The sequence below is a fragment of the Tinamus guttatus genome, unplaced genomic scaffold (assembly GCF_059628265.1).
Source record: "Tinamus guttatus ecotype Peru unplaced genomic scaffold, ASM5962826v1 Tinamus_guttatus_pri_ptg000215l, whole genome shotgun sequence".
Taxonomy (NCBI): Eukaryota; Metazoa; Chordata; class Aves; order Tinamiformes; family Tinamidae; genus Tinamus; species Tinamus guttatus.
Window position 1 is genome coordinate 3,872,141 of NW_028288749.1, and position 13,586 is coordinate 3,885,726.

The window sequence follows — 13,586 nt, forward strand, 5'->3', positions numbered from 1 at the left end:
CCTCTCCTCGTCGGCTCCTCCACAACCTGCGTCAAAAAGTTATCGTCGACGCTCTGCAGGAACCTCCAGGACTGCTTATGCCTGGCTGTGTTGTCCTCCCAGTTGATGTCGGGGTAGTTGAAGTCCCCCATGAGAACCAGGGCCTGTGACTGTGAGGCAACATCCAGCTGCCTATAGAAGGCCTCATCAACCTCCTTGTCTTGGTCAGGTGGCCTGTAGCAGACACCCACCACAGTGTCTCCCACATTAGCCTGCCCTCTAATCCTTACCCACAAGCTCTCAACTCGCTCATCCTCGACTCCCAGATTGAGCTCCATGCATTCCAGTTGCTCTCTCACATAAAGAGCAACTCCACCACCTCGCCTTCCCAGCCTGTCCTTCCTAAAGAGCACATAGCCTTCCATGGCAGCGCTCCAGTCGTGCGAGCTATCCCACCACGTCTCTGTGATTCCGATGAGATCATGACGCTGGACCGCACACAGATCTCCAGTTCATCCTGCTTATTCCCCATGCTTCGCGCATTGGTATACAGGCATTTCAGGGAAGCAACAGAGGCCACAGGTTCCCAGGAAAAAAATATGGAACGCTTCACGAATTTGCGTGTCATCCTTGCGCAGGGGCCATGCTAATCTTCTCTGTATCGTTCCAATTTTAGTATATGTGCTGCCGAAGCGAGCACAAAGATTGCCAGCTAGTTGCAGAGATTGCAAGCGAGCACAAAGATTGCCAGCTAGTTGCAGAGAATGGGAAGGTTCCGCTTAGAGAAGCAAGTGGACGCTTTGCAACCTTTGGGTGAGTTCAGGCTGTGAGCTGCACAACCAAAGGCTGCCTCTCATGCCCTTCTTTGTGCATTAAGTCAAAGGAGAACTTGTGCTTTGAGACAGGCCACAGGTTCGGCCAGGATGAAGCTCCGATTTGGATGGCATTAGGCAGAATCTTACTTGCTGCACTGGTAGCAATTTTCACCTTCCAGCAGCTCCGCTCTCACAAATTCTTTGAGAGCGCTGGGGACAGAGGAGGCTGCCTGCATGAGGAAGAAAGTAGGGCACTGAGATCCCGGAATCTGGATCCCAGCCCGTGACTCCCCTCTTGCCGCGGGGCCTCCCTCGTTAACACCTGGAATCCTCCTGTGAAGCAGCGCACACTAGGGAGAGGGGAGCTGAAGGAGAGTGTGCTGAACACTGACTGTGCTTGAGCGTCTTGAAAAGCCTTATCAGGCTAGAAAGCCTTGTTGGAAAGGTTGTCTCTAAGTACTGGGCTACCAAGAGCTACCTGTCTGTGGTGGTGCACAATGAAGTTAGCTTTGTAGGAGTAAGAAAGGACAAAAAGAAAAGGAAAGGAAAGGAAGGAAAGGAAAGGAAAGGAAAGGAAAGGAAAGGAAAGGAAAGGAAAGGAAAGGAAAGGAAAGGAAAGGAAAGGAAAGGAAAGGAAAGGAAAGGAAAGGAAAGGAAAGGAAAGGAAAGGAAAGGAAAGGAAAGGAAAGGAAAGGAAAGGAAAAGGAAAGGAAAGGAAAGGAGAAGGAGAAGAGAAGAGAAGAGAAGAGAAGGAAGAGAAGAGAAGAGAAAGAAGAGAAGAGAAAAGAAAAGAAAAGAAAAGAAAAGAAAGAAAAGAAAAAACCCCAAACCCAAACCAAAACCATAGCAAACTACTAGTAAAGCCATCGTATAGCAACTGGCAGTGTACAGAGGCAGTACTGAGGAAGCCTGGCAGGATGAGCATGTGTGCAGAGCCCCAGCCATCCATCACCCCACGATTGCTGTGACCAGTGAGGTCTTCCTAAGGGAAGTCTGACGAGGTGGGAAAGTCACAAAAGGGGAGAGCCAAGCTCAAAATCTCAGCACCTTCAAAGACATCGTCGGCCAGAATTCCACAACCTCTTACCTTTATCTCCAAAGCGATGTCGAGGAACGCCTCAGAGGACTCTGAAACGGCTTGGCAGCTCAGACACGTTACTGCAATGCAAACAGAAACACTTCACAAAACACGAAGGACACTCACTCGCTCCATCTTCATTACCAAGAGCCAGTACTTGAGGGAAGCTCTTTGCAACAAACAGGCACAAAGGCACACTTCTGAGGGCACTAAGAGTCGTAAAAAGTACCTGTGGATGTTAGGAATCCTCCAAATATTTCACGGATGACCGTGGTGCCTTGCAACAAGGTGTCCAAGCTGGAAACAAAATGTTATCATCGTCACTCCCAAGAGCCCAAGCAGAGAGTTTGCTCTATGGTCAAAGAGCTTTTCTTTTCTGTGAAAACCCTTGTCAAAGGCTGTCACGTAGGGTAGCAAATGAAGGGTCCTAAAGTTCTAGAGAACACTTAAAGGATAAGTTGGTTCTGCTTACTCAGTGCATCCGTTCAAATTATCAACGTGCATAGCAGCCAGGGTGTAACGTAGGAATTCGTGATCATCTTCCTGTCTGCCGAAGCAGAAACGCTCACCTCTTCCTAGTGAATAAAAGCGTTATACAAGGCTTATCTCATAGAAAGGGGTAAAAGAAGACATATAGAAGTTTGCTAAAAATTCCCTTTCCTCACAGAAAAAACAAACAAACAAACAAACAAACAAAAGCTCTCCAAACCCATTGCACCCATGAAATAGGCCTCTCAACATGTGGGCCTTTCTGCAGAGAAGGCCCAGTGAAAGGACTTACGCCGAAGGTCATTGAGGACAGCCAGAGGCTCGATGGCTTCAATGCCTCGCAAGGCCTCGGGAAGCTGGGCTGCGAGTGAGGAAGCAGCAGGGCTGCACTCAGTCTAGTCTTAGCCACTGCTTGAGGGATTGTGGCTGCAGCAGGAGGGCTTTCTCTGCACTGTGGCAGGAAAAACGTAATGCGCTAGCTATGCGCCCTGCCCATCCCTCCGCAAAACAAAGAACAACAAAAAAAAAAAAAAGGAAGAAAACGGAAAATGCCTTCATCCTGCTTTCTCTTTAGAAACTTTAAGTACACCCTCTGCCCTGCGTTCCATGCTCTTCTGTTAATGAAGTCAACAGAATCTTCTGGGATGAAGTATTCAGCCATTCCTATTTACTCGGGAGATGGAGTAATATAGCCTGCATGTGTGCAGTGGTTGCTCTGCTGTCCATGTATTGGTTTTGTAATGTCAGTGGGCATGAATGCACTGTGAGCTTTGTCATGCTTGCTCCTGCATTTTCCCACGTCTTCTTCTTGCTGCTGGTGTATTTGTAGAAGCCCTTCCTGTTTTCCCCTACGGTTCTTGCTAAGTTTAATTCCAAACAAGCCTTGTCCTTCCTTGATGCATCCCTGCATTCTCTGACAGTGTGCCTTTATTCCTCTCAAATGGTCTTACTCTTCTTCCACATGATGTTTTCTTTCTTTTTCTGCTTAAATTTTACCACGAGCTCCTTCCAATCCACAGGTCTCCTGCCTGCCTCGCATCACTTCTTTCTTGTAGGAATGCACCAATCCTGAGCTTGGACAAAGTAGTACGTGAATATTAGCCAACTATCCTGGACTCCCTTTCCTTCTAGGGCCCTGGAGGTAGGTCCCTGAAGAGGTTAAAGTTATTTCTCTTGAAATCCAGGGTTGCAATCCTACTTTTTGCCTAGTTTCCTCCTCGCAGTATATCGAATTCCAACATCTTGAGATGGCTGGAAGGAAGATGGGAGCAGCTCAGCAGTGGATGCCACAAGCCATGGTGAACAAAGGGGTCAGAGTGGTGGATGATTGGTTGTCCCTCTTCTTTTGCCCCAGTGCGCTGTGGGCCAGATCCACCACCAGCACAAAATGGCCACAAGATGCCCCAAGATGTGCAACGTGCTGGGTTCCTCTAAAATGGTGCACTTTGGGGGATGCAAGGCATTGAGGTGAGTGTGCATGGAAGGGCTGCTCTGGCCCTGCTGGCTCTCCCACCAATCGCCTACTGGACAATTCACATCCCAGGCGCATCCCTGGCAGATATGTGGAGGAGGAGATGGGGACCAGCCCTTGTCATCAGCTCCTGGGCGCATCCCATCTGCTCAAGGTCCCCCAAATGGGCTGCCCTGCCATGAGGTCCCATCCCTGGGCCTTGCACCTATGCCTGCACAGCCAGGCCATCAGAGTGCCCACCCTTCCCACTAGCCCTACATCATCAAAGAGTGGGCAGAGCTCCCCAGCAAGCTGCAGCCCACAGCAGTATCGCTCTTCCTGTTCAAGAGACTGAGCATGTGGCTGAGGATGGTGAGGGCCTTAGTGCGGAAGTTGCTGTCAGCACCCTGCAGTCTCTGCAGGAGTGTGAGCAGCTGGCCTTGCGGACTTCTGGCCTAGGCAAAACTCAGAAGGCCCCTTTGATGAAGCAAGACATGACTGCACTGGCACAAATGCTCTGTCCATAACACTCTGCAGATACGGGGCAGCAGGGAAGGTGTCTGCAGATCCCTGAGCTCTCAAATCCTGCTACTGCCTTTCCCTCCACTGCCTTACCCTCCACCTCCAAGCCACTACCCAGTTGCCCCCTGTGCACTATTTGCTATCTTTCAGACAGTGATGAGGCCTGTGATCACCATCTTGTGCATCACCAACCTCTAGTTGTGCAGATGCAATTGCAGGAAACCCAGGACATCCTCATCAATCTCCTGCTCAAAGTCCATGCAGTTCAGCAGCTGAAACACACCCAGTTGCAGACTGACTGACTATCAGAGCCAGTTGCAGATTGACTGACTATCAGAGCCAACAGCACTCCCTGAATCCTCTGAACCTCCTGCAGAGTCTCAGTTTGAGACATTTGTGAAACGTTTGAGTGGAGAATGGGCCCAGGGCTGCATGACTTGCAAATGGTTATGAATAGTTGGCCATCAGAAATGACCCTCTGGTGGAAATGAACCCAGGTTTGGGTGACTGAGGGGAATGCAGCTCCTGTGGGACAGGAGCCCAGGCCCACTGAGCTGCAGTCTGCCCCCTGCCCATGGGATAGAGAGCCCAGTGTGTGCAGGCTCTGCCCAGAGACACCGCTTACCACCATGCCCACATTGATGAAGACAGATGGTGGCAATCTCCCAGTGTTTGTCACGGCAGCTGATCACTGTGACTACATGATCAAACATCCAGGAACATTCATCGGCCGCATTCATCCACAGCTCCCTGGCCAGAGAGGGGAGAAGGTCTCGTGGGCACGGAGCTGGACAGGCAAACCTCTTTGTGCTGCCTGTGCTGCCAACTCGAGCCATCCTGCCACAAGTCTGGCCCCGTGAAGCAAGCTTGCATTTCCACTCAGCTTCGGCAGTGGCAGCCATTCCCCACCACACCTTGCCTGGCAGTCCAGCCAGTCAGGCCTGTTTTGGTGAGAGTGGAAAAGTGCCCTTAGTCCACCAAAGCTGTGTCCTTCCAGCTCTCTGTGTTCAGGGCAGAAATGCTGGGCCAGATGAGGAGGAAGGTGGCTCTCACCTAGTCAGCAAAGTGACTCCTGCGTGTTAGGTCTCCAGACTCGTAAGCGTGTCCCAGCCCCCTGCCTCTCCATGGAGTCAGCCAGATGGCCATGCTGACTTCCTGCCCACATGAAACACAGAAGGCCCATTTTGTGAAGCAAGGGGTGATTGCACTGACAAAAGTGTTCTGTCCATAACATTCTGCAGATATGGGGCGGCAGGGGAGATGTCCACAATGCCCTGAGATATCTGTTGCTGCCATTGCCTTTTCTTCTCTACTGCGTAACCCTCCACCTCCAGCCCTAGGCGGGTGGCCTGACTTTGCCTAGGTGTCCCCTGCATTGCCCCCTTGGAGAGATGGGAGGAGAAGGATGGAGATCCTGGTGGGGCTGACCAGAGGATGCTTTTCCTCCTGACCATATATCTGGCTGTAGCCTTGAAGGTCCTGCTGCCACAACATGTGGGCAGTGAGTAGTGAGCTGCTGGGGTGCGGTTGGATGGCTGGGATCAGGGTCATGGTGTGCTGGTCCCATAAAGAGGCAGAGCTTGCAGGTCGCCAGAGGGGCTACAGCTCTGCCGCTGGCACAAAGCTTTTGGCTATCCCAGGTTCAGGGAGAGTGGGATGCACTCGATGCTTGGGAGGCACATCATCTTTGCCAGGGGAGAAGGGGAAAGAGTTCTCTGGGCATGGAGCAGCACCATAGAAGTTGCATGTTTTGACAATACGATGCAGAGAGTGGTGGTTCCTCGCTAGTCTGACAGTATGTTGGAGGTGAGGGAATATAGGCCTGGCAGCTGGGACCTTAATCCCCTGACAGAGACAGTGTTGCAAAAATCAGCATCATTCCTGCTCCCTGAACTGAGGTGGACAACCAGCTTGTCACCAGTCCCCTGTTCCTTTAGGCGATGGTCATCAAGCCAGGGCGCACCTGTCTCGATGTCCTCCTGGGGACAGGCAGGTCAGCAGGAGCAGAAGGAGATGCTCCAACAGCTGTGGGAAGGATGAGCGTGTGTGTCTGCAGGAGGAGCGGGCTGGAGAGTCACTCTCGGATTCCTTGTTTAGGCACCTCAGTGGAATGCATGCGCCCAGGTTGGGGAGCACTTGTGTTCAGTCACAGTGTGTTACTCTTCATTGTACATTAGCCCCTTTCAGAAGCCTAATGCCAAATTCTCTTAGTAGTTGGGACCGATGGCACATAGCTCTTCCACACTCTCAAATCTTCCTTACTCTTTCCGGTCTTGTTTGAAGACTCTCTCAAGAGCTCCTCTGTACTGAAATGCTTCTTAATACAGTATCATCGAGATCAGTAAAATGGGCTAAGCTGCTCCCCTTCAAGTTGCCGGCCCTCAGTACATTCTCCTATGAATGAATCAAATCCTCAAGGTAACTGGGACAGTCTCATTTTGAGCTTCTTTTCACCCAAAGCTTTAAGAGAGTGGCGCAACCTGGGCAAATGCTGATTCTCTATTAAGCCTTGAAGCAATCTGAGAATTAGCTGAGAAAGTTGTCTAGTTCATGGAATGTTACTCTGACTGTTCTGCATGGAAGTATTAAATGGTGCAAAGAAAGACAGTTTTTGTTCAGTCATATGAGCAGCTAACTACTAAATCTGCTTGGTAATTTGGTCAAAAACAGATGTCCCATTGCAGTGGGAAAGGTTGCCAGGTCCAGATTAACACCATTTTCAAAAAGAATAGCACTGAGGGCACATACACACACGCATCCAAAATCACGCATGTCTTATTATCACAGGTGCTCTGGCCGATGCAGGTACCATAGAAATGTTTCACACTGCATAATTTTGAAGCACTAGGCATGGTAGGGCAGGTCCATCCTTGATTGGATAGCCAGTAGGTGCAGCATTTACTAATTTCGTTAAGTGTCCAGTGCAAGCTGTCTCCTGCAACTATAGATAGCCACCTATTTTCATTCAAGGCTTTAGGAAGGACAAGAGAATGGCATAAAGGTATTATTTGAGTGTCCCTCACCTGTGCAATCCCCACCAACTTTCTTTTGCGTTGTCATTGTAACAAACGCCTTGCGTAGTTTTAAGCCTTCCTCCTTTGAATTTGTCTTTCACTAGGTCAGAGAGCAATCATTTTAGGGTTAGTGTAACATTATTGCCTGCTGTCAATCCTTGACCTCATGCTCTTACCGATGGTATTCCTCCTCTCCCCATAGCTCTAAAGATGGGTCTTGACTTATTTTTCAAGATCCCAGATGTTCCACAGACAACATGAGAAGGTAGAACCTGATGCCCACAATGACACGGTGTCCTGCTAGCTTGTTAAGGGAGACAGTAAAATAATCCATAGGGGGTCAACCAATAAACTTTATTCACCAGTGCAAGATCTTTGTGCTAACAACATCCACCATTAAGTGGCACAATTGTTATGGGGCATAAGCTTTGTAATTAGCCTCTTGCAATTAGTGCAACTGACTAAGGTATGCTGCTTGTCCCTGGTAAAATGCTATAGCGTTTCTTCACCATGAGCGTCCAGGAGATGACACCACCTTGCAAAGAGATGACAACTGCTAGCATATTTCTTCTCCCTGAATGTGCAGAGGACTCTCAACTGGCTACCCCACATGGATAGAGGAGCGTAAGACCCAAACCACGACAGGATCACAGCTTTACTTTCCCACCATCAATCCTTCTTCCCTTCCCAGACTGGTCACAGTGCAGCAGCTCCCCTGATGTAAGAGAGCCCCAGGAAGGAAGGAGTGTTCCAAACTTTTCTGCTCCCTTGCAAACCCTGGACTCCATGGGACAACCTGCTACTACAGGGGCTGGCATTGAGCTCTCTCAGCTCTGGCTTCCTGGTGATGCAAAACATCTTGCAGGTCTGGCATTGTCAAAGAGTGGGTCCATCAGGTCAGTGTCTCATGTCCAAGGACTCCTGATGGGACATCTCCTCACAGTACCAGAAGCGGGGAGCATGCCTTGGGGACTAGGACCATCTCCCTCGGGGGAGCATGGCCTCCCCAGCATGCTCTCCCATGAGCCAGGGGTCTCCTGGTTGCAGAGGCCCTTCTCCTCTGTCACCCCAACAGCAAAGCCTTCCTCAGTGCCCCATGTGGCTCACACTCGTCTGTCCCCCTGCCCCTGCCAAAACTTTGCCTTGCACCAAAGCAGGGGAGGAGCTTGATCCTCCTTCTCAGGATCCACACAGCTGGCAGTTGACACTGCTGGTCCCCAGCTCCCCCTCACTCACAGAGAGGGATCTGGACGGGCTGGATTGATGGGCTGAAGCCAGCTGTAGGAGATTCAACAAAGCCAAGTACTGGGTCCTGCATTTGGTCACAACAACCCCATGTAACACTACAGGCTTCGGGCAGAGCAGCTGCAGAGCTGCACAGCAGACAAGGATCTGGGAGTGTTGTCTGACGACTGTTGAACATGAGCCAGCAGTGTGCCCAGGTGGTCAAGATGATCAACGGCATCCTGGCTAGTGTCAAGAATAATGTAGCCAGCAGGACTACAGGAGTGATTGCACCTTCTGCTCGGTGCTGGTAAGGCTGTCCTTCAAATACTGTGCTTAGTTTTGGGCCTCTCACTACAAGAAAGACATTGATGCACTGGAGTGTGTGCAAAGAAGGGCAACAAAGTTGGAAGGGGCTGGAGCACAAACCTTATGAGGGAACTGGGAGTATTTAGTCTGGAGGAGGCTCAAGGGAGACCTTATTGCGCTCTACAACTACCTGAAAGAAAGTTGTAGTGAGGCAGTGTAAGAGACTGTTTTGAATTGTCTTTTGCCTCGACATTGTTGCCATAACTCCTTGGCCTTGGCTCAGGGAAAACTGTGATGTCAGCTCCAGGTGTTTCGTCTCCCTACAATTACCTACTTCTTGACCTTGGCACTCTACCTCTGGGAGGACTGTGAGATTAACACGAGGCCCAAACAATGCCCAGCAGTGTCTATGGAGCAGGGCTGGCACTCAAGCTGGGGGAAGAGGAGCACCAGAGCAGGCAGAGAAGGGAGGCGGACTCCGCAAGAACAGGGACATAAGAGCACTGCGTATTCCCTGCCCGGGGAGAGCGTGCAGCAGCTTCTTCCCAGATGTGTGTGGTTTCTTCTGGGGTGCACAGCTTCTTTCCCGGGACATCACCTGCATCGAGGTGTGTGGAACATCACCTGCAGCAGGGTGCATGCGGGACATCACCAGCACCGAGGCACCTGTGCCTGCACCAAAGCAGAGCCAACGACACTTAGCTGGACTGGTGGTGGTGGTAACTATAATCCTGCTACATCTCTCTCTTCCGCTTGCTTGCTTATCCTTCTTTCTTTTTTCCTTCTTCTCTCTGTCCTATTGCGCTTATGAGAATAAAGTTTACAAGGTTGTACGGCATTTGACCTCATTTGTGTCTTAAATCTCACTCTTGGGATCTTATCAAAACCTCCCCCGACACTGGATCGGGACAGGCAGGAGGTCTGTCTCTTCTCCAAAACAACTATCAATAGGAGAAGAGGAATTGGCCTCAAGTTGTGCCAGGACAGGTTCAGGTTAGATATTAGGAAAAAATTCTACACGGAAAGGGTAAAATGTATGTGGACTCAGAGAACAGTGGGAGAGCAAGGAAGGATTTTGCAGGATCCATTGCAGCATGCATGCAACTGCTGTCCTTGGTTGCTTATCGTCTGCATGATTTGATGCAGGTTGGCTGCCAGAGGAGGCACTCACTGCATGTGGGCAAACACGGTCCTTGCCTTGCTCCCCATCAGCTTCTCAGTGTTATTTTCATGGGCAGCATAGATGGGACTGTTCCCCAAGCTTTTTTCCCTCTTCCATCACTCTCACCCCTGGCCACAGCACTTCCTGTAACCTCCCATCCAGGCCCTTTTCCCTGCTGGCACAGGCGGTGGGATATGCTGAGTTGTCACTGCCCATAAATGAGTTTGGGGATGAGGGAATATTTCACACTTCTGGGAAATATTCTTGCTGGGGAAATATTCTTGCTGGGGAAGTTGAGAAAAAACTTTGTTGTATTTTCTTTTACACGTCTTCATGCTGTAGAAATTTCCTTATTGTAGTGACAGGTAAGAGTCTCTTAGTGGCTGTGTTGTGGGGCTACGTGACATTTCTAGATAATTTAAGTTTCATTCAAATGAGCAGACTCCAAAGTAGCTGTATCAAATCCTATCAGAGGATGAAAAGGAGGAAGAGTGAGCCAAATGCGGAGATGAGTGCATAAGTAAGAAGCCTTACCTCTGTCCTCAGACTGGCAGTTATTGGTAGCACTTACAATAACAGCGTTTTTTTATGTGTTTTTAAACCTTTTTTTATAATTTTTTTTCAAATAATATAGCTAAGTGCTGTGGCATGCTCCTGTCATCTAGCATGATAAAAACATTTTTTCTTTATTCTAGAGCTTTCACTTGCATCCTTGTTCAGCCTGAATGCCTTCTTTGAGTTCTGGTTGTATTTCAGATACACGCTGGCATCAACTACCTTGGTCACGACTTGTAAGCAGCAGATCCTTCCAGGGATGCAGGATGCAGGTATGTATCATAAATGCCTGTTTATCTTCTTTCTTTTAAGTTGGTATCTTGATCAAGCGCAATTCTCAACTCCTTTGTCTGAACACATCTGAATTACTGGCAGCATATTAAAATTCAAAACAGGAATGCTAAATTGGTGAGCATTTGAGGGGAGAACTGAAGAGGAAACAAGCCATAAAAAGGAGGAGATAGTGGGCTGCTAAAGAGCAGTCAGACAGGCTCGCCGTGAAGCAGGACAAGGAATTTGTGACCTCTGCATGGAGCTGGGAAGAGGGCTTTTTAGCATTGTTGCATTTTATTCAGAGAAAGCTGCATGTCTGTGTTTTGCTGTGCATTTAGAGGAAGGAGGAGAGTTTGAGGCTGCTGCATGTGCAGTGCTAATTGTGTTTTTCTGCTTCTTGAAGCAGTACAAATAGCTCCAGTGCACAACCTGGCAGGGAAGCAAGTCCCTTCCTCTAGGCCTCCTCCTGTGATCCAGGGTCAAAGCGTGCTGAGTTACAGCCCAAGCTGCCCCCCCGGGCAGTCTCAGCTTTGCCTCGGGTCGTATCCCAGGCCACAGCCTTCAGCTGCAGGCTCTGTGAAGCAGTGACGCTTCTTCCAGCAGGGCTTTAATCTCGCTGAGCAGCAGTTACAGCCAGGTAAGGACTGTGATGGCCGCAAGGGAGCACTCTGGATTGGCTTCTCTTGTCTTCGTCTTTTGCCGTAAGCTAGTGGAGGTGTGTGGTAGGTGTTGGCTGCGTTTGCAGATTTCTCTTGTCAGGATTCATCCTTTCTCTAGCGTTAGTGCATTTGTTTTAGAGAAGTTATTTTGTTTCAGACAAAAAGCAAAAATTAGGAATGCAAATGTAAATGCAAAAGAGTAAAAAAAAAAAAAAAAGTCCCCAGAATCAGATGAAGCTTTATAGCAGCAATCTGCAGAGCAATAAATTCATCTGTTGAGTCAATCGATTCCTATAGTTAATGAAATCAAAGTGGAAATCTTATCTTCTTCATATGACACAACTGTTCGCTTTTGTTGCCCCAAGTTTTTCAGCTTCAGCTGAAATCCCCTATGGATTGCCCATATCCCACAAGTGTTGGAGCAGTGCAACGCAGGCTAAGGTGCCGCTACTGCTTTTCACCAACTCTGTATAATAGCTGCCTGAGTCAAGATGATGAAATCACAGACCTCAAGTCACTGCAAAAACACCTTGGAAGTGAAGAAGAGAAAGAGTGTAGATGTCAGCTGGGTAAAGAAATCACTTTGCTCGGCCTGAAAAGATGGGCGAGGAGAGGATGTAGGTTTTATTGGAGAGTTGTTTTTATGGGTGAGAATAGTTGGAAAGGATTCCAGCAAAGACAATGAGCTGCCAAAGTGCTAGTAAATAAAACTAACTCCCAAGTATGGTAAACCCTCCTGAATGTGGTAGAGGTGGCTGCTGGCCACTTTAGTCTTCTACCCAGGAAACAGGACAGGAGGCAGAACTTTGTCATTTCTAAACATCTCTGTGCCCCAGGAACTTCAGAAAATTCTCCTCCATTGCCATAATTAACGAGCATGTCTCTCCAGTCAAAATTGAATCTGTGGAGCTATTGCCTCCACTATTGCCTGATTATTGTCCTTGTACTTGTAATAACTGTGCACGAGCAGAATGGCATTTCAGCAAATTCAGTATACAGCAGCTCTCCATCCAGCAGCCCAACGTTTTGCAACCACAGTTGTTTGCTTGTAGAGCAAACGCAGGTGCTGAGAAAGTTTCAGTATCAGCTGGCTTGCAGGGCCTAGCCTATGAGGATGAAAGTTATCTGAACTTTCCAGAGGCTGCTGAAAGAAGTAAGTTTAGCACCAAGGGAGCCCTGAAACAAAGGAGCTCCTTCCAAAGGGTTGGCCATGAGGTCCATCAACTGTCTTATAAAGAGGGAGAGAAATCCCTGAACATTTAACCCTCTCCATCCAGCTTGCAAAGACTCTTTGTCACCGGCCTGGAGTTGGAAACTAATTTCTGCCTCAGAGAGCGGGATACATGTATTTAGGATAGAAAAAAAAAAGTGGCTCCCGCAAGAATTGTGGGTTTTCTTGCCTTGTGGTCTTTGCAATGAAGTGATGCTCACTGTGTGAGGCACAGTGGGAAGCAGGAAACCCTTCTGTCGTTGTGGCCAACTCCTGAGAAGTGTTTTATCTCAAGTTGTTTAATGTTGCTCTGTAATCTGAGATGAGACAGACACTAGGAGTTAAACTCAAGTTGCAGAGCTTCTTGTCGCCTTTTGTACCATAGGTCAAACAAATTTGTGACCTAAAAGTTGTCTGGAAACTGGCATTTATTTAACACAGTCAACTAGTTGAAGGTATGTAAAACACACTCCTTTACCATTGTGTCTGGACTAAATGTGATTCAAAGGAATAGCATTAAAGTAGCTTTAATTAAATTTGATCCATTTTTCTTGTTGCATCCCTTAACCTAATAAAGCCTCTTCTTCAAGTACCTCTTTAATGTGCCCTACACATTGACCCACTTTTATCCTGATAGCACTGGGAGCTCAAGCCAGTGAATTTGGACTCATGGGTGATGCGGTGTCCTGTGAAGAGAAAGCAGAAGTGCAGTATGCCAAGCTGCTGAGGAAATCACATGATGCAGCCATTAGATGTATGAAGGATGTGGAACACAGGCCCTAAAAGCTCCTGTCGTTTTCTCTCAAGTTGCTGTGGGTGGATAATAATGTTTTTTTCTGAAGGTTTG

The 13,586-nt window shown here is 48.6% G+C and overlaps 1 non-coding gene across 1 annotated transcript; it reads right to left on the reverse strand.

Moving 5' to 3' along the window:
- Positions 1-572: 572 nt before the first annotated feature.
- LOC148594678 (U6 spliceosomal RNA) lies at positions 573-679 on the reverse strand. Its single transcript, XR_015913386.1, has one exon. It is a non-coding gene; the product is annotated as a U6 spliceosomal RNA (small nuclear RNA).
- Between the last annotated feature and the right edge of the window lie 12,907 nt (positions 680-13,586).